The 19,233-nt window shown below is 41.7% G+C and overlaps 1 protein-coding gene across 1 annotated transcript in view; it reads right to left on the bottom strand.

Annotated features, from left to right (window-relative positions):
• LOC122809329 (cyclin-dependent kinase 17-like) overlaps positions 1-19,233 on the bottom strand; it is a gene marked incomplete in the record, with an annotated part of 1,699,239 nt that overhangs the window by 1,326,963 nt on the left and 353,043 nt on the right. The window contains 1 exon segment of the mRNA XM_044080731.1: positions 14,860-14,959.

Here is a 19,233-nt window from a genome sequence, read left to right as displayed (position 1 = left end):
AGTGTGATGACTGCAACAATGAAACACGAAGAACATCAATGATTCTCTACTTGATTCAGACGGAAAGGGAAAAATCTTTGCTGTTGCTTCAACATATAAACCATCTGGCTTTTTCTTGGCATGATAGTGCCGAAGATGCTGAACTTTGATTCCCTTTGATACAGTCCCCCAGGGAAAGTCTGAACCATATATGGTTACAAACTGAGCTGAAGCTACAAGGGAACTTGAGGATTGGTCTGCCCATCATAGTAGCCCCTGCCTGCCAAATTGGAGCACTGGAATTTGGAAAGATCGATGGCTATGATGTTGCTTCCCCAGTGATTTGAGAAACCACTGTATTTTCTTCACATGTAGTCTGGATAGAGGAATCATTAGGATAGTGGAAGCAACGTATCCCAAAAACCTGAGAAAGTCCTTGGCTGTAGTCACTGTTATGAATATTGTAGAAACGGGCTGTGATAAAAAATCTGGAGGAAGATAAACCATCATTAGTGTCTATCAGACAATCAAGAAGTGTAATTCTATGAGAAGGAATGAGAGAGGTCTTCTCCAGACTGTTCAGAAATTTAGGTTTTCACTTCAGTTTCCTAACCGAGATTCTTGACAGTTTTGAAGAGTCTGCAAAAGTATACTTTCAGTCAGCAAAATGCAGCTGTTGAGGATTACTGGTGCGAGACACTTTGTGAATACCCTTGGAGCTATGGAAAGACCAAAGGGTAAAGAACAGAAGTGAAAATGTCAACCAGAACAGAAGTTTCTGTGAATAAGAATGTAATAACAGTCATCTTTTAGGTTCAAAGTCACCAAACACAAAGGAGGAATAAGGGGAAAGCGAGACTGGTGGATGTGCATGTTGCATTTTGGGACTGTTACGTAAAGTTTTAAGAAAGACCCAGTACAGCTCTAAACGTTCCCTCCTTTTTGGATACTAGGAAAATTCTTAAATAAAATTGTATTTCTTTGTGGGAGCCTGGGACAGGTTTTATGACTACTTGAGATAATATGAGAAATGATGGGAAAGAAGAGGCAGATTTGATTTTCTGGATGAGGAGGAAACCCCAGCTTTGGAAGGGAAGGAGTTCCACTACCACCTGCATCTGTTCTGGGTAATGTCCAACACCCAGGAGTCTGTTGTGATTAGATTCCATAAGGAAAGAGAAGGAGAAGGACTACCTGCAAAGTTTAGAAAATGGCTAGGGTGGAGAATGGAGGAGGGTAGAAGAGGAAAGGCAGTCTGGCATTTTTCTTGAACTGCCCTTGAGCGTGGGCAGAACCACTTTTTTCTTTGAACTGTCCTGCCATTGTTTCTTATCCTGTTATATTTTCCAATTTATGCTGGGATTGTGCAACAAAAAGGGTAATTTAACTTATACTTGGGAATGGGGGACTGAAATATATGTTTGACACCCTGAATAAGTCTGCCTTTCACATCAAACTTTTTCAAAATAAAGTACCACCAAACAGTACCTTCTTTGTCCAAAGGAGCATTTAGAATTTGTGCCTTGACATCCTCATGCAAATTTTGAGATTTAAGCCATGCATATCCACACATAACTAACCCCACTGCATCTGCTCAGGATACTTCATCAGCAACACATTATATGAATATGAAAAACCAAAGAATGAACCTGGATGCCACTGTTCAGCGAAACAATAAAGCCACGGAGAGAACTGACCTAGAGCCTTACCTAGGAGGTAAGAACTGGGGGGAAAAAAGTATCAGGAGCCTAAGTAATGAAGTGGATTGGTTTGTGACAGCCCACATCTGAGGAAGTGCTAGAAATGAAAATGAAGTGTTGAATTTATGTGTTTTGTTGTTTTGTGGCTTATACTATTAAATGGAAGTCTGCCTACATTTCTCTCCGTGGCTTTATTGTTTCGCTGAACAGTGGCATCCAGGTTCATTCTTTGGTTTATTTGTGCGATTTTTCCTTGTTTGCCTGCTTTTTGGATTTATATATGAATATGATGTTTCTAGAGTAGAGATAAAAACAAATAAAGAGGATTTAATGTTTATGATGGTAATTCTGTAAGTACCTTGTTTGTGTCAGCAAAGAATGCCTGCAGATTTAGCCACGTAAGCCTGACAGTTTAAAGTCCTAAAAGGAGGGTTGGAAGAAGTATAAACATTACTCTCAAGTCTGTTGAAAATCCTTCCATTCTTATCAGAAGGCAGAGGATTACAAGCAGTCAAATGTTTAGAACTAGAATCCTGGGATAAGGAATTCACAATATGTATCAGGCACAGGGTTGTGAAAAATAAACTTATGGGATGTGGCACTTTTTAAAGCCTGTCATTCTTCTTCAGTGCATGTGGCCAAGTGTCAGGTGAAGCACGTGCAGCATTAAAGGCATCCCCAAGGCACGTATCACAGGAGGGATGGCCAGAGACTTAGGGGACTCAACCTGTAAAGGTAACCTTTTCAGCTAGACTTAAGTAATAGTAATAACTACTTTTTTGGGGTCTCAGAGATCTCTCGCTGTTCCTGTTGGAAGAGATCTTTCACTTTACCAGTGGTGACGGAAAATATTTCTTCTACTGGAGAATTTGAAGAAATACTTTCTTTAGACTCTGACTCTAGGGAATCCAGGGAAAACACCTGGGAGGCATAGTCCAGACTAATCTCTTTGATGTCAGACTGAGTCACCATCAGAAAGGAGATGGAGACCACTTTCTTTTTAGATGCCACTTTCTTTTTAGATGCAAATCTGGAGGGAAGGCAGACTGCAAAGACAAAAAGGCCTTAAAAGGACCTTTAGTAAAGGAACGTCATTTCTCTTTAGATTCGCTTAAAGATGGATTTGAAGGAGGGCAGACATGCTTCTTTATTTGCAAGAGTGTCCAAAGTAAAAATAAATACTACATTGTATGAACAGACTTTGATAAGGAACCTAGGTACCTCACCTTACCAGCACTTGAGGGATGCTATCCAACCTTTCAGATATAAATATGCATGGATAGTTCTTCTTTCTCAGAGGTATACATACATCTGGCCCTAGTGGACATGCTAGATTCCAAACCTTTAACAGCGTCCCTAGAAGCAGCATAATAAGAGTCAAAAGAAAGAGACACATGGTCCAAAGACCAAGAAAGGGCCACAGTGTAATCGATCATCAATGGTCGGAGAAGTGAAGAAGCAGCCACTTTAGGTTCCTAACCATTTTCCTTTTCTTCTGAACTGGAGAGGGGGACATCCGAGATACCACCACCTGTCTAAACAGCCAGTTTTGTTAAGGCCTTAAGCTGCTGGATTTTGAGGTAAATGTTAAGGGGAGTTGAGCTTATTTCTAATAGTTTTTGGCATAAACGATGAACAAATACTACATGACTAAATGTTGTGCAAATTCTCCGAACAAAATAAGCAAGCTATGTGGGAATCTTTGCAATAATTTGTCCTGAACAAAATAAGCAAGCTATGTGGGAATCTTTGTAAGAATTTGTCTTCCACACAGATGCTTTCCTTTTCTGCTAGACATAAGTAATATTAATAACGTTTCTTAGAAAGAAGGGCTGGAAGTCCCCAATGGGGTACTTATCTGCCTAAAAGACTGAACAAACCTCAGAACTACTGAAGACAAAGCAAAGACAGAGTCTGACTGAGATTTTCAAAGGCAAGAAAGGCCTGATTTTATACTGGTATGCCCCTCATGCTACCACGAATGTACAGTGCATGAGAATGGCACCCGAAAGCTTTTTGTATTACTGACTGGATATTCAATCCTTGATAGGATATGTTCCATATAGCCATATGATACTGCAATAGTAATCTAATAATAAACATATGGGTAAACCATTCAGTTGCACAAACAGACTAAGTACAGGTGAGTTTTGCCAGATGGGTGAGTTAAGAGACTCCTAAATCCTCTCAATTGGAGGGGTTTCTCCAGCAGGTAAGGCCACACCTGGGGAACTAAACCTGTCAAGGCCAAAAACAATCTATGCAGATGATCTTGGTCTTGATCTGCATGGCTTTTGTCAGAAACTGAAATAAGGGGATATGGATTAAGGAGTAAAGAAGTTAATTCCTGGACAACAGGATCTTGGGATGACTGACCCACTGGAGGGATTAGGGAGAAAAAACTGTTGCACTTACATTTGGTTGAGAAGGCAAAGAGATTACAGCAAAGCTTACCCCAACAGCAAAAAACAGACACCCACAAAGACTTAGCTGACCACTTGTGTAGTAACAACAAACAATGTCTGAGTGTTTCTGCAAGAGGTTTGTCCTGAGTATGTGTGCTGCCATGAGAAAGTGAGAAGACTACACTGCTAATTTTTGCAGCCTCATGGCTTCTTAATACAAAGGGTGTGAATGGATTCCTCCCTGCTCAATGTTGTACCATACAACTGCCACATTGTCTCACTGGATGGCAAACACACCCTGGGAAGACGGTGCTGAATGGTCTGAAACATGAAGGTCACTCATCTTCAAAGCACATCTGTGCAGACTAGCTTTGTGCTATAGCTAGGTCCTTTGGACTATCTGCCGTAAGCAATACCTCCCCCAAGAACCACAGCAAATGCACTTATATTAATGTTCACTCTGGGTAGATGAGGGCGAAGGTGCTGTCCACACAGAGAATGAAATGCAGAAGCCAATAAGAGAGATGCTGAGACAACACCAGATAAATCCTAATGTGTGTTCTCCCCATATACTGAAACCACTCAATAATGTGTGTCCACTGTAGGACCTTTGTCAGATATCAAGTGAAGGATACCATGTATATTGTCATTGCAATAAGGCCCAAGACTTTGAGGTAAACAGCTGAAGTTATGACTTGAGCAAAAGGTACCAGGGACTGAAGGCCTACAGTTTTGTCCCATGGAAGGTTGTCTTTGCAAGACAGTGTCCAAGCTTCAGTCTTTCAGAATCACTGCCTCAGTGGTTCTATTTGCAATTTTGTAAAGTTCTCCAAGAACCCTAAGGACTGGGACACCAGGAGTATGTGCTCTCTCTTCCTTGTATTTAGTGGCACACAAGTGGTGGCAGCCAGGGGCTTGTCACCCCAAGTATCGGAATATATTGGTTTCTAGCAATCTAAGGTAAGTTCTCACTGTAGTCATGCATTTGTTGAACAACCTGGGAGAAACCAATTGTGTTGCATCAAAGGATGTCTGCCGAGCATGTCCACTAAAAAGATAGCTCAACCAGGAATGTACACTACTATCAAGAAGTGTTTTGAGAATATTGCACATCCCCAAACTCATATCTTATCAAATGAGGTGGAATGCTCTGGTTCTTCTTTGCTTCTTGATGTATCACATTGTGGACTGTTGCTGCAACCTGGGGTAGATGGCCCTGAAATGCCTACAACGTTATAAGAACCACCCTCATTTTCAAGACACTGATATGCAAAATGTCCCCCTCTTAAGTTTACGTCCCTTAGAATATCTACCCCAAATAATGCCCCCCACCCCAGAGTAGACACATTTGTAATGACTACTGTTGAAGGTAGCTGGTGACAAAGGGACACATTTTGTTCAAATTCACTAGGTGCCACCACTACAGATGACATTGGAAAGTTATGAATAAATCAAATAATTTGATCCATGGGATCCTCCAACTGAAACAACTGAACATGGGGTGGGTGGGGTCCATTACAGAACTCTCAACAGCCAAGACCCCTCTGCCCCATCAATTCTAAGATCTCTCTAAATCTGAAGTTCTCTGGAGGGGACAGTGGGGGACTTACCATTTCAATGAGGTCTGTAACTGAAATGGAGACTCTGATGCAGAGCTTAAGTGCCTCCTATTGCTCCACTTGCTCATAGGGACACTTGGAACAGACATGTTAGACTGCTCTGCGGAAGAAACTTCTCCTGATCAAGAAAGTACAGTTTTGTACCTACCATAAATGTAGATGTTCGAGTGCTAATACAGCTGCAGTCATAACAGATGGGTTCTCCTGCCGTCAGGCGGGTTCTCGGTCAGCCGAATTCCAAAGTCTAGGTCCGGCGTCGGTTGTCGTCGCTTCTTCCCTGACGTCAGTGCAACAGGGGTATAAAGGAACCAGCCGACGCCATTTTCTTCAGTTTTTCTTGCCCCAGATGTCAGTTGCCCCCAGAAGGAAGGCAATACATAAATTTGTGCAATAATGCAGTGCAATATAATCAAAATACAGTAGTTGCAAGCAAATACATCATAAATGAATACCCCAATCAGGTTGTATGAGGATGTGTTAGCCCATAGGCCTGTCCCAAGAGGGGAAGGAGGGAGGGAAACCTGGACTGCAGCTGTATTAGCAGTCAAACATCTACATTTATGGTAGGTACAAAACTGTACTATGTTCATCGTGCATACAGCTGCAGTCATAACAGATGGGTAGAATCCCAAAGCTAAGAAAGGGGTGGTAGGCACTAGGTGGAACTAGGAGGAGCCAAAATGCCCTGCAAGACCGCAGTGGCAAAGCCTGCTCTAGATTTGGAGTATAATGGTAGGCTGTAGTGCTTGGAGAAGGTATGCACAGAACTCCAAGTGGCTGCTTCCAAAATATCCTTGGTAGAAACTCCTCTGAGGAAGGCTGCAGAGGTGGCTGTGGCCCTGGTGGAATGAGTTCTAATGCCTGTAGGTACAGTTTTGCCATGAAAGGAATAGCAAAAGCGTATGCAGTGGGCTATCCATTTTGAGATTGTCTGTTTTGAAATTGGCTTTCCTTGAGCTCCTACCGCATAGGCCACAAAGAGCTGTTCTGATTTTCTGAAAGGCTTTGTTCTGTTCAAATAATAACGCAGTTGTCTGTGGATGTCCAAGGAATGTAGTAATCTCTCCCCTTTGTTTTGAGGATTAGGATAAAAAAGTAGGTAGATGTATGGCCTGATTTAAAGCTACCCTGGATACCACTTTAGGCATAAAGGACGGGTTGGTTCGTAAGGAAACTCTGTCCTGATGGAAGATGATAAAAGGCTGGACAGCCATGACAGCCTGTAGTTCTGAAACTCTACGAGCTGAGGTGATAGCCAGAAGGAAAGCTGTTTTCCAGGACAAATATTGCAAATCTGATGAGGCAGCTGGCTCAAAGGGAGGCAAGGTCAGTTTTTCCAGAATGAAATTAAGATCCCAGGCAGGTATTGGTTGTTTCCTTGGAGGTCTTAAATTCTTAGCCCCTGTGAGGAACTGTCTTAAGAGAGGGTGAGAGAATAAGGGTGAATCAGTGTTGTATTCTGCAGAAATGGCTGAGGCATGGATTTTGATGGAGGAGAAAGAAAGTCCACTGCTTAGCAGTTCAGCCAAATATTGTAGTATTTGAGGTAAATTCAGGTTTCCAGGATCCTGGCCCTTTTTCTCATTCCAGACACAAAAACGTTTCCATTTTGCGGAGTAAGCTTTTCTAGTTGATGGCCTTCTGGCCTCCAAAATGACATCCTGCACCTCCTTGGAGAGTAGGGCCTGTTGTGATGCTAAGGAATCTTCCATGCGGCTAGATTTAGTGTTTTTAGCTGGCTGTGCAGAGTTTTGAAGCTATGCTGAGTCAAAAGAAGCGGCATTAGAGGCAGGGTCCATGGTGGGGAATGCGTCAGGCTCCTCAGGAGTGGGTACCAGTGTTGCCTTGGCCAGTCCTGAGCAATGAGGATCATCTTTGGTCTGCTCTGATCTTCAATAGAAATGTGGGCAGCAGAGGAAGAGGTGGGAAGGCATAAACTGTCATTGATGTCCAACTGAAAGAGCGAGCGTCCACTCTCCAGGCCTTTGGATGGAAGATCCTTGAGCAGAATTTTGTCAATTGATGATTTTTGTGGGAGGCAAAGAGATCTATGTCTGGCCTTCCCCATTCTTGGATTATTTCTGTAAAAACTTTTGGATGCAATTTCCATTCGTGTGGATCTGTCATATTCCTGCTTAGGTCGTCTGCCAGCGTGTTTTCCTTGCCTGGCAAGTACTGTACTTGTAGTTCCATTTGTAAGTCCATGGCCATGTTCCAAAGTGACATGGCCAGTCTGCATAGGGGGTAAGAATGTGTTCCTCCCTGCTTGTTTATGTACCACATAACTGTGGTGTTGTCCGTTCTTATCAATAGTTGACCTGGTTGTAGAAGGTCCTTGAAAGCTATAATAGCATTTATTACTGCTAGCATTTCTTTTTGACTGATGTGAAGGTGCTTTTCTTTTTGGGACCATTTGCCCTGAATGCACCGATCTGTCATGTGCGCCCCCCAGGCGTAGTCCGAGGCATCTTTTGTGATGACTTGATTTGCTTGAGGCTTGCTGAATGGAAGACCTGTGTTTGTTTGACATGCTTGAGCCCACCACAGAAATTCCTTTTGCAGACATGGAATTAATGGTATTATTGCTTCCAAACTGTGGCTGTGTTGAGACCATATGTTTTTCAGGTACCATTGTAGTTTCCTCATATGCAGCTTTGCACATGGGATTAGTTAGATGCAAGATGCCATGAATCCCAGAGCCTGCAGGATTTTCCTTGCAGTCAGCCTGGTGCAATTTGCTAGTGTTTTGAAGTATTGAATTAGTTGCCCCTGCTTCTCTCGCATGAGGTAGGCCATCTGGGTGTTTGTGTCCAAATTGGCACCCAGGAAAATTATCTTCCGAGAAGGTATTAGCCTTGATTTCTTTTTGTTGACTGTGTATCCCAGAGAGTTCAATAACATTATTACATAAGCCAGATGTTTCAGAAGAATGTGCTTGCTGTCCACTTGGATCAGGCAGTCGTCCAAATAGGGGTATATTTGTATCCCTTGAAGTTTGCAGTAGGCAATTACTGATGCCAGGCATTTCGTGAATACTCTGGGCGCAGTAGATAAGCCAAAGGGCAATGCAGAGAATTGATAATGGGTTGAACCTGCAAGAAATCTGAGGTACCTTCTGCAATTTTGTCTGATTGGGACATGCAGGTATGCCTCCTTGAGGTCCAATGTTACCAGCCAAGACTCCTTGCCCAGCATGGGAAGAAGTTGCTGTAGAGTGAGCATCTTGAATTTTGGTACGCAGTAGAAATGTGTTTAGGATGGATAGATCCAAAATAGGTCTCCAATCTTTTCCCTTCCTTGGCACCAGAAATAGCCTGGAATAAAAACCTTGACCTTGTTCGTGCGTAGGTACCTCCTGAATAGCTTTCATGTTTATGAGATCTGTAATTTGCCTTTGTGCCTCTGCCCTTTGACTGTATGGCAGGTTTGGCATGCCTCTCATTTTTGGAAGGGTGTGAAAATGGAATTTGTAGCCTCTGTTTATAATGTCCAGGATCCATTTGTCCTTTGTGACAATATGCCAATTTTTTGAAAATAATGCCAGCTTTCCTCCTAAGGGGGCTGCCATTTGAGACCTGGTTGGCATGCAAAGGGGAAAGTCATTGGGTTTGCTTTCTGAAAGATTGCGAGTTGTCCTCACCACCTCTTTGTGTAGGAGCTTGCCATTGTCTACCTCTAAACGATCCTTGGGATTGTCCTCTGCCCCTCGGGCGCCTGTATCTGCCTCTTTGGGGTCTGTCTGTGGCAGGAAAGGACCAGTTTTTGGAAGGCCAATTTCTAAAACGTGGGGGTTGAACCTGTAGAAATTCTTTCACAGTTTGCATTGATTTAGCCTTTTCCTCCATTTTCCTTAATACCTCCTCAGCATTAGCACCAAATAGTACATCCTTTTGAAGAGGGGTGTCTAGTAATTTAGCTTTGACATGATCAGGCAAGGCTTGTCCCTTGAGCCAGGCATGCCTACGTATGACTGATCCTGTAACAGCAGCTCTACATGAGGACTCTAGAGCATCAAAACCACATTGTAAGGTATGCTTACCCACTTGTTCTGCACTATGCATCAAATCCTGCAACTCCTTCAAGTCTGGTTGTTCAGGTTGTGACATTTTACTTTTCAATTGTGATAACAAAAACTGTTGGTATTTTAGCATATGAAACTGACAGTTTAAGGCCCTCATGGATAAGGTAGCCGAGGTATATACCTTTTTTCCCCACCTTTCTAAGGATCTGGAATCTCTCGAAGGCAATGGATTTTTAGCAATGGAGGCCTTAACTCCCTTGGGGCCCTGTGAGATGGTTTCTGGGTCAGCAGCATGGCTTTTGTATAGAAATTGGTGTGAGTCAGGGACCCTGTAGTACCTGTCAGGCTTAACTGGAGCTGGAGGTAGAGAGTCCGGGTTAAGGCAGGCCTCAGAGTAGACATCATCTAGGATGTCCAAGACAGGAGGTATAGCCAGAGGACTGTGCTGAGGAAGCAAGAGAAATTCCCTGAGCCTTTTCTTGGAATCTGAATAATCCTGGCCTTCCCAGTGGAAGTGTTCCCTTAAGGTATGCAAAGTTTCCCCAAATGAGTAATCCTCAGGGGGGGGGATACAGAAGGGATGGACTCCTCCGCATCAGGGTCTTCAAAAGGGGAGCAAGAATGTTCCTGATCATCAGAGTGCTCTGAAATAATGGAGCCCTGATCAGAGGAGGGAGACTCTTCCTCCACTGTAAGCCTTTTGTCCGGAGGGGGCTGAGAACCTTTGATAAGAGTAATTAAATCCTCAGCCATTTTAAGCATCTGTTTCTTAGGCATGGGGCCTGGAGATGGGCCCTGTGTAGCTGGTCTCTTAGAGTGCATGGTTGCTTTAGACTTTGTGAAAGCCTTGATGGAGAAAGAAGAGGAAGGTCTGAAGACACCTTGAGTGGAGGTGGACCTGTCCACATTCTGAGTATCAACGCCAAGAGTGGCTTCGGTATCTGTAGTCGGGGTGTGGGCCGAGGAGCCTGCGACCTCGGGCACAGGAGACACCGTCAAAGAAAGGTAGTCGGTAGTCAGGGGCTGCGTAGGCGCCTCGCTGAGAACCGGACCACGTGGAGTCGGCTTTGGCATGGTGTCGGTAGAGGCCGCGGACCTCGTGTGTCGGTCCTTGTCTTTGCGGTTTTTTTTAGACAAAACCGGAGTCGGAGTATCCGACGACATAGTATGGTTAAATGCTTTCCCAAAATAATGCTGGGCGAACTCCGCCCGATGCTTAATAGTGCGTTTGTTGAATGTAGCACAAAAGCGGCAGACCGAGACGTCGTGGTCTGGGCCTAAACAAGGTATACAGAGGGAATGGAAATCCTTATGTGGTATTTGCTTCCCACAAGAAATACACTTATTAACTTTGTCTGACATCGGTCTGAGGCAAGAAAAGTTTCCCCAACGGGGTACTTAGCTTTTAAGAAGACTTCGGTTTCCAAATTTTCGTAATCTCAGGAGCTGGCCGACCGGCACTTGCGAACTGCTTCTGCTTCGGGCACCGCGCGGCAAGAAAGACTGAAGAAAATGGCGTCGGCTGGTTCCTTTATACCCCTGTCGCACTGACGTCAGGGAAGAAGCGACGACAACTGACGCCGGACCTAGACTTTGGAATTCGGCTGACCGAGGACCCGTCTGACGGCAGGAGAACCCATCTGTTATGACTGCAGCTGTATGCACGATGAACATCTGCAATGGCCTTTCTTAACAGACTCCATCATGGACAAAGATGACTGGGCCATGGTTCTGGGATTAGGGGAGTCATGCAGCAGGGTGCAGCAGAGTTACTGGATACATCTCCAGTAACAGTCAATGCTGAAGATTGCCTTATTATCTACTTCAAAAACTCAAATGCTGAAATCAATGGTATCTATGTTGACTATGTCGTCATCAACAAGACCACGGCCCTGACAATGCTTAGCATGAAACATGTGACTCGTGTAGAGTATGATTTTGGCACAAAGTCAGATTCTAAAGATGCTGATAAAAGGAATGGCTCCAAGTGATCCAATGCCAAGACCAGAATTGAACCAGTGACATTGAGCCCATGGTGCCTACCGATTCTTGACAATCAGCATTGAGATCACTGGAATGGAGGCGTCAGTGCTGATGGAGGTAAAACCACCCAGGCCCAAGGAAGGAGTACAAGACATGGAAGGGATACGTTCTTCTCTCACCACACTCTAGACACAGAAGAGAAGAGGAAATATTCAAATCAGTTTTGTTCTTAATCAAGGCACCCATCATCTGGCCTCAGTCAGTATGTGTCGATGGGTTTCCCTCAGACTTTGCTGACCTCAAGAACAATGCCGATGAAGGACAATCTCCTCCTCAGAAAGCTCTAAATGGCAAAATTTGAGAAAAAGCCATAGGATCTTGAAAAGTTTTGGATGGCGATTTCTCTGCCTTTGGTACTTTAGGAAAGAAAAGACTGCTACTAAATTTTCAGTTCTTTCAACCTTCTCTTGTCTGCACTATTCTTAATCCTGTAGCATCTTATCTTTGAAAGTGAGGAGACCCTTTAAAATTAGTTTGTTCTTTCATTCTTGGAGATGTCATCTACCAAAGTTTGTTAGAATCTCACAATCCTGTTTCAAGTGATCTGCCCCCCTCATGCAAAAGACACAAGTTAAGAGCATCTTGGGGGATCTTGTCACACATTTAGGTGCACTTCTTGAACCCAGATTCCTTGACTATTTCTGGGTCCAAAAACTAGCCAAACGACAAAAAAAAAAGAAAAAAAAGGCAGTGTCCAGCAGCACAAAGAAAAATTTAATTCAAATCTCAAGCGCTTTGGCAAAGCCTTCAAGGAGTACAAAAAAAAATCTCACTTCTACTAGTTTAAATACACACATCAATAAAACAAGAATTCAATTAAAACACATATAGAAAATACAATTCAGATTAACAGCCTCCAATTACACTCAGGGTTAAGACCCAGAAGAAATAAAGTGCCATATTTAAGTATAAAAAACACTTTCTTTATACAAAAAATTCTTAATAAATACTCTATCTGAACAAAAATCACCACATATTTTCTCTAAATTATTAATGACCTACAATGCCCATGTGGCCTTGTTTATATAGGGGAAAGTAAAAGAAAGTTTAAGCTTAGAATTCAAGAACATGTTAGAAATATTCGAAAACAGAAAGAGGAATGTCCTGTAGTGAACCATTTTATGGAGGCTCATAATTCAGACCCATCTGGTTTGAAAGTTACAATTTTAGAGAAAATATGTGCTGATTTTTGTTCAGATAGAGTATTTATTAAGAAATTGTTGTATAAAGAAAGTGGTTTTATACTTAAATATGGCACTTTATTTCTTCCGGGTCTTAACCTTGAGTGTAAATGGAGGCTGTTAATCTGAATTGCATTTTCTATATATGCTTTAATTGAATAATTGTTTCATTGATGTGTGTATTTCAACTAGTAGAAATGAGATGTTTTTTGTACTCCCTGAAGGCTTTGCCAAAGCGCTTGAGATTTGGATTAAATTTTTCTTTGTGCTGCTGGTCACTGCCGGTTGTCTTTTTGACTTATGTTTTTTTTCTTTGTTGTTGACAAAGAAAAAAAAAATCTGCTGTAGTCAGCATTAAGCACAAGACACCAGTGTTGTTAAGCATTGCATAATCTTAAACATTAATGTCACCAATAGTTGTCCTTCTTTCGGCTTTTCCCTGTTAGGAGTCGCCACAGCGGAACTCTGGTCCGCTAATGATTGGCAGTAGATTTTTTTATGGGTGCCGAGGTGCCAGCTCGACGCCCAAACTTCAACGAAGGCACGCCCATTCTACGCATGTCTTTTGAACGCCACTCGACCGCGGGGAGGACATGCAGACTCCACACAGAAGGCGCTCCAGCCGAGAATCGAACAGGAGAACCTCTTGCTGTGAGGCAACAACACTACCGCTGCACCACTGTGGACATATGCCACCAATAGTACCACTGTGAATTACACCACTCAAAAAAAATGTCAATGAAGCTGCACATTTTCTATATAATACAGCATTGACAGACTATGCAAAATGTAATCTAAATTAACTTTCAACAGTGAAAACAGAAAACCACTATCTAGACCTGCTCTTAGAGAAAAAGTGAATGGATACAGTTTAGGTCTACTAGATTAAATGGGTGGGGACAGGGAAGGGGAGGAAAATGGTCTGATAAGACAGCTTTAAAAATACCTGCAAAAAACTTACCAAATGGAATAAAGAGCTATTTAGAAAAGGCAATAATGTACACTAACAAGAAAATAATTAGAAAAAAGGCAGGAAAAATAAACTTAACTACTAAGCACCCAAGTTGAATGATGTGTCCAATTGCTTGAAACAAATAACAGCTAAAGAAAACAGAAAAACAAGAGGCACTGTGTTATTTAAGAAAGGGGCTTATCCTTTAGCAAATGCAATGATGTAGAGTTTTGGTTATGCCTGCTGTAACCAGTCCCTTAGTTTAAAATGGATGGACTGAATTGTATTGGATCTGCACAACAGCTATAACTAGCTTAACTTGCACCATGGACAATCCCCAGAGTGGCGCCACCTTAAAACACACACACACACACACACACACACACACACACACACACACACACACACACACACACACACACACACACACACACACAGAAAACAAACCGATTCATGTAAGGAGCCATGATATAAATGAGGGCTCCTGAAATGCCTACTGATGCTAAACTTGCATCACATCAACATCTCTTCAGCCATGTCCCCTGAGAGCTTGTGCCCGAGTCATCTGCTCCCTTTGCCCTGCTCTGGAGACAGTACTGAACTGTACAACTGGAAAAATATGAAACCCAAATTCAGACACATTCGGCACAGCAGCAGTAGTCAACATGAAGCAAACTTGTGTAAGCAGCACTATGAAATGTAGCATTCAGCAGCCAGAGCTCAATTCGTGGAACACCTACTTCAAAATTATCTAAACACTTAGTTGTGAAGTGGATTCATTAATACAACAGTGTGAAAAATGTTAGCAGCAGCTAAAAACTGCATTCACTTAACTGCTGGTTAACCAACAAATGGTGCGCTACCAAAAAGCACAACATACACTACTTACTACGAATTACTGATAAAGCAGTGAAACTCAAAGAAAACGAAAGATAAGGGTCCAACAGTTGTGTACTTACCATTTTCACATTATTTCTGAAGCCATACACTGCAGCATTTCTGTGATTTTTGAATCTGAAGATTCTGCTCCTCTGCTCCATTACATTCATTAAGAAATATCTGCAAAAAAACAAACATTTTTGCTGTTAGAAGTCACAGAAAAAGTACAACTCTGCAACATTGTGTGGTCCACCACAACATAAATTTGAAGACAAGGACAAAATCGATCAGCCTTGTGACAGATGTCAGCAGGAAGTCTGTAAATGTGCCATCAGCATCAGGCGATACTTCACACTTCAACCCTGAAGATGTGAAGAGAAAACTGCCCACATTCTTGGCATGAAGCTGCTAAATGTTTTTAGAACATTCACATTTATTTAAAAGAAAGCCACATATAGTTTTCAAAACTATCTTAACCACTTTCAACAAAGTCAGAAACAGCCACTACAACCTGCTTCTACTACTATGCTTTGGTGATAATGTAATGTACTGGGCAGGTGCTACTTGTATAAACTTGATTTTAGAATACAAGCTATGCATTCTAACAATGACCTACACCCAATTTCAATGGGCCACCTATAAGAAATAATTACTTAAGGCAATTCTCCATTATTATACACTTGTTATGTAACCCCACAGAAGTGAACAAATATTATGATTCACAAAAATGGTCTCTTACAGCTGAATATTAACTTCACAGTGGCACCAACCAGCAGAGAACTATAAATTATTTAGATTTTCCTGCTTTTTTTCTCTTTTCTGGACTGATTGGATTCCCTGTCCTGCAAGACTCCAATACTGTCACCACAGATACAGCACATTTGCTACAAGTTGTGCTTGACTTCTCTAGGTCTGCCTTAAAATTATTAGTAACTTAAGCCCAAAAAACAGTTATACTAAAATGCGGTGCATCAGACAATACACATGCATGTCTTTCTGCTCCCACTGTGCAACCACCAACAATACTGACGGTTCACCATCAGACACCAAATACCAACAGTCACTGCACTCCATACCAGACTCCACCTTCAGCCTAATTTACTAATCTTTCACTGGTATGGAAGACTTCAGCAAAACAGTGTACATTTTGCATGATTTTGTAATAGAGCTGTTTCTAAAGTGTGCTGCTGTAGCCTTTTTTTTTTTCAAAAACACTTTTGTTTTCATTATAAACATATGCAAATGTACATATAACAAATACAATAAAACAATATCAAAACTACTTACAATATCTACATTCATGCATGATGAACAATCATTTTATCCATGAGAAGTTATCAGTATTTGTTCAAAAGATTTTCCAAATTTTGCCATGCTATTTTTTTTTTATGAGTAATGTTATCAGTTCTATAACAAATGGTTTGCAGTTCTTTTTTACAAACAACTTTTGCTAAATTAATAAAATCTTTAAACATCAAATCTTGTTTACTTTTCCAGTTCAAAGTAACTTTTCTGGCAATTGCAAGACTTGACCAGAGTAACTGAATCTGAGATTTAGGTATTACATTAGGTATAGGAACACTGAATACGATTAGTGAGTTAGAAATATGACAGTTATCAGACCATAAAGCATTTACAAAATATCTTAAGTCTTTCCAGTATTGAACAACATTTCCACATTCAATGAACATGTGAACCCAGTTGGCCTCTAGTAATGCATCACATTTCCAACATTTACTTTCACTGTTTTTGAGTATAAGATTTATTCTCTGTGGAGTATAGAAACTCCTATTCATAAATTTCTATGTATACAATCTCCGATATAATGAAAAAGCGGTACCATACGTAGATATCAATACCATTTTTTTGGATTCATCAGATATTTCTCCATTAACCTTTACAAAATAATTCCAAAAATCCGAGTCAAACTTTAGAGTGCCTTCTCTTAGTATCTTAGAGATAGCTGAGATACTTAATTTTTGATTATCTGCCTTTTCAAAACACCTAATAAAAACCTGAATCAAACTAGTTATAGAGTCCGTCTCTAGGTTGACTGATACTCTCATTTTGTTTTCTATAAACTGCCATAATGAGTGTATAAGCAACTGTCTTGACTATTATCAAAACTACATAAAAGAGAGTTTAGTGGTTTAATACTCTTATTTTCAATAAACTGATGACAGAATATCAAGTTATTTTCCTTTAATTTTTGCATCGCATTGATGTTGAAAGAATCTAGCCAATCAGGGGAGTATGCTATAGGGAATATAAGAAACAGAAATTGTTTATTTTATTTATTATTTATTTATATTTGTTGACCGGGAGTGTCCGACTGGACATAGGTCCATTTTCAGCAGAGGCCCGGGGAGAAAAGCTCCACAGTTAAAATAAACAGACAGTAGTTACAATGGATTACATAGCGATTAACAATTTACATAGCATATTTACAGATGAAGAGCATAGTACATCAGTAGACAACTAGAATTTATCAACTCAAATGCCCTGAATCAGCTGGCAAACTCCCCTACCAGAGGTGAAAACATATTGGACCTGGTCATCACCAACATGGGCGACAGGTATTCCACACCGGAGGTCAACCCGTCACTGGTTAGATCAGACCATAAACTAATCACTCTGGATGTCCACACCACACCACCACCTCCAACCAAGGAAACCACAGTGAAAAAAGTACAGTTTTGTACCTACCATAAATGTAGATGTTCGAAGATCCACATTGCTGCAGTCCTAACACTTGGGTAGTCCGCTGTCCAGTCGGCCCGAATACCAAAGTATAAGGCTGACGTCGGTCAAGGCGCATTTGTCTGACATCAGGACGTCAGGGTACAAATGCGCATGACCGACGTCATATCCTCAGTCTTTTCTTGCCCCAGAAGTCAGAAGACCCTAAAAAAGATAAGGCCAAAACCAAAAAATACCAAAACACTCCTGTACCTAATATATGTACAATATATACAAATTTACAAAAAAAAATAGAACCTCACCCACACAACCACCCCTAAACACAGAGGGGAAGGAGGGAGGGAAAATTGGACTGCAGCAATGTGGATCTTCGAACATCTACATTTATGGTAGGTACAAAACTGTACTATGTTCTTCATCTCACATTGCTGCAGTCCTAACACTTGGGTAGAATCCCAAAGCAGAGGTAAGGGAGGATGGCTAAACTATAATGAAGCAGGAGCTGCCAAAATGCCCTGCAACACAGCAGTGGCAAAACCAGCCCTGGACTTAGAATAGAGAGGAAGGTGGTAATGCTTGGAGAAAGTATGCACTGAACTCCAAGTAGCTGCCTCCAAAATATCCTTAGTTGCCACCCCCCTTAGAAATGCTGTTGAAGTGGCAGTAGCCCTAGTGGAATGAGGCCTAATCCCAGCTGGAATCTCCTTGCCATGATGGGAGTAACAGAATGCAATGCAAAACCCAATCCACTTAGATATAGTTTGTTTTGACACAGGCTTGCCCTGAGAACTCAAAGCAAAAGAAACAAACAACTGCTGAGACTGCCTAAAATCCCTAGTCCTGCTTAAATAATAACGTAACTGCCTGTGTACATCTAAGGTGTGCAAAATCTTTTCCCCCCTATTTTGGGGATCTGCATAAAAAGTAGGCAAATGAATAGTTTGGTTTAAAGCCACACTAGAAACCACCTTAGGCATAAATGAAGGATTAGTACGTAATGATACCCTATCCTTATGAAAATCAAAAGGCTCAACCGCCATAAGGGCCTGCAATTCAGAAACCCTTCTTGCAGAAGTAATGGCCAACAAAAAAGCAGTCTTCCATGACAAGTATTTCAACTCAGCAGTAGTCAAGAGGCTCAAAAGGTTGTAGAGTAAGTTTCTCCAACACAAAATTGAGGTCCCAAGCAGGAGTAGGAGCTCTACGGGGGTCTTACATTCTTTGCCCCTCTAAGAAATTGCTTGAACAAAGGATGAGAAAACAATGGTGGGTCACAATCATAGTGAGCTGAAATTGCTGCAGCATGAATCTTAATGGAAGAGAAAGACAAACCTTTGTCCAATAGCTCAGTAAGATATTGAAGAGCCACACTCAAATTAGGCTCAGATACATCCAAATCTTTGCTGCACTCCAAAATAAAAATCTCTTCCATTTTCTGCATACACTTTACGCTGCACTAGGTCTTCTGGCTTCCATAATCACATTCAAAACTTGTTGAGGAAGTTGAGACCTGCTGTGGTTCAAAACAGAATATGCCAGGCTGTTAGATGAAGAGAGTGAAGCTTGACATTGAGTAGATGACCGTCCCTCTGAGACAAAAGGTGTGGAATTAAAGGTAAAGGCCATGGAGGCTTTCTTACCAGATTCCTCAGTAATGGGTACCAGTGTTGCCGAGGCCAATCTGGAGCTATCAAAATCATCCTTGGCTTGTCTTGTCTGACCTTTAGGAGTACCTTTGGGAGGAGAGGCAGAGG

This window comes from Protopterus annectens, chromosome 8.part0 (genome assembly GCF_019279795.1).
Source record: "Protopterus annectens isolate FY-2018-M chromosome 8.part0, PAN1.0, whole genome shotgun sequence".
In the NCBI taxonomy this organism is placed as follows: Eukaryota; Metazoa; Chordata; order Ceratodontiformes; family Protopteridae; genus Protopterus; species Protopterus annectens.
This window is presented reverse-complemented; position numbering and strand designations above follow the sequence as displayed.